Raw genomic sequence first — 2,051 nt, forward strand, 5'->3', positions numbered from 1 at the left:
AGCGAGTCCTGTGAGACCAGAGGATGCCTGTGGGTCAGTGCAGAGTGAGGGCAGCTGCTCTGTCCCTCTGTCTTGCTCCAGCTGCCCTGGGCTGGCACCTTTCTGAGATGGAGCCTGATCACACTCCCATGTTACCCTGAAAAGCCACCAGGCGCTGCTGGGAGCAGAGGGATCCACCTCAGACCACGGCATGTGTCACCCTTTCCGAAGGTCTCAGCACCCCACGCTGAAAAGTCCCACCCCACGCCCAAGAAACATACCTCTCATTCCCCAGCCCCACAGACTGCATTGCCCACAGCCCACAGGTCAGAGCAAAGCTGGGACACGTGTGCCCATGGACACACCTGCAGGAAAGGACCCACAAGATCAGGCTGTGACTCTGCAGCTGAAACTGCCATCCCCAGAGAGCCTGACAGCAAGAACAAGATCCCAACAGCAGTGACCCAGAGCAGGGGAGCAAGAAGGAGAATGCGGTGAGGGTGGGTGTGAGAGAGGCCAGGGCAGAGGCAGCCGGGCACGCAGACAGCGTCACCCTTCCCCAGCTGTGCAGCCACCCCCCAGACACCAACACTGCCGGGCAGCTGCTCTCAGCCCCTGTGCTCTGCAGAGGAACTGGAGCTCTGGCTGCACAGGAGCTGCTTCATGCCTTGGAGCCCCCGGCCCTGAGGGCAGAGGCTTTGCTGGGTGGGACAGGAGGCCAGGGGGCTGCTCACAGGAGGATCTGCACTGCAGGGATCTCAGGCACTTTTCTCTGTTCTCCCTCCCATAACCATTCCGGGTTCAGTTTCCTCTCATTTCTGATCATTTCCCTGCTGCCTGGAGTTTCTCCCCCTGGGAGGTGTTTCCCTGTCCATGTCTCTTCCCTGTCAGTGCTCACAGACCATCCCACCCTCTGTGCCCTCCCCCTGGCCCTACAGATCCTGCCTGTTCACAGGGCACTGCCTGGGGGCATCTTCCTGTCTCAGGCTGGAAAACAGGACAGGTCAGACTAAGGCTGACGGGTCCAGCCAAGGTGATGCAGGTGCTGTGCACAGGCAGAGGGGTGGGGAAGGGATGTCATGAGCCTTCTGGCAGATGTACTGATCACTCACAGTTGCAGTTCAGGAGTCTCAGTGACGTGTTTAAGCATGAGAGCTCATTTTCATTTTATCCTTTCCTGCACCCCTCAGCCCTTGGGAGAGGAAACTGAAAAGACAGGCTCAGGAAAGCTCCTTATCTGTCTGGCAATACTTGCATTGATCTTCTCCTTGAGGCATCCACTTGGAAAAATGCTGGGGGTGATCTGGATGTGTGAGCAACCCTGACCCACACAGCACCCTCTCCACAGCAGAGGCCCCTTTCTTGCCCAATAGGGTTTGCTCCTCCACCACATCTTCTCCCCTCGGTGTTGTTGGGCTCTCCCGGGCAGGCTGAGCGCTGACCCTGGCAGGCGGCAGAGTCCCTGCCCGGCACAGCCCTGGGGTGCAGGGACCCTGCTCTGCAGGACAGCCCTGGGCACCCCTGCCTGCACATTTACATTTACACCCCACAGCCATCCTGGGGAGAACGCAGCATTCACGTCTTGTCACTCTGACAGTGCAGAAGGCAATCCCTGCTCTGCAGCACATCCTCTCCTCTGATCAGAGAATCTCTGAGAGCTGTACTTACATCTCTCGCAGGCTCTGCAATGTGACAGCTTTCTGAGATCCTACCAAGATTTGCAGATGCAATGCCCTGCAGCCACAGGCTTCATATCTGAGAGGATTTCATTTCCAGTGAACTCTCAGCATCCTCCCAGCCCAGGCTGCGTTTCCCTCTCTGCCTGGCTCCTGTGCCCTCGGTGCTGCAGGCAGAGCCCTCAGCCCTGCTGCGTGTGCAGAGGAGCTGCTCCTGGGCAGAGCTGTCTCTCTGCAGTGCTGCCGCTGCCATGAGCTCCCTGTGTCCCAGGAGCCCAGCCCAGCTCAGCAGCACAGGAGCAGCCCATGATGTCCCTTGCTCTGTCCCCTCTGGGCTCCTCCAGGTGTCCCTCAGGCTCCAGGGGCACATCCTTTGAGACAACCTATAGTAATCAG

The sequence above is a fragment of the Columba livia genome, unplaced genomic scaffold (genome assembly GCF_036013475.1).
Source record: "Columba livia isolate bColLiv1 breed racing homer unplaced genomic scaffold, bColLiv1.pat.W.v2 Scaffold_134, whole genome shotgun sequence".
Taxonomy (NCBI): domain Eukaryota; kingdom Metazoa; phylum Chordata; class Aves; order Columbiformes; family Columbidae; genus Columba; species Columba livia.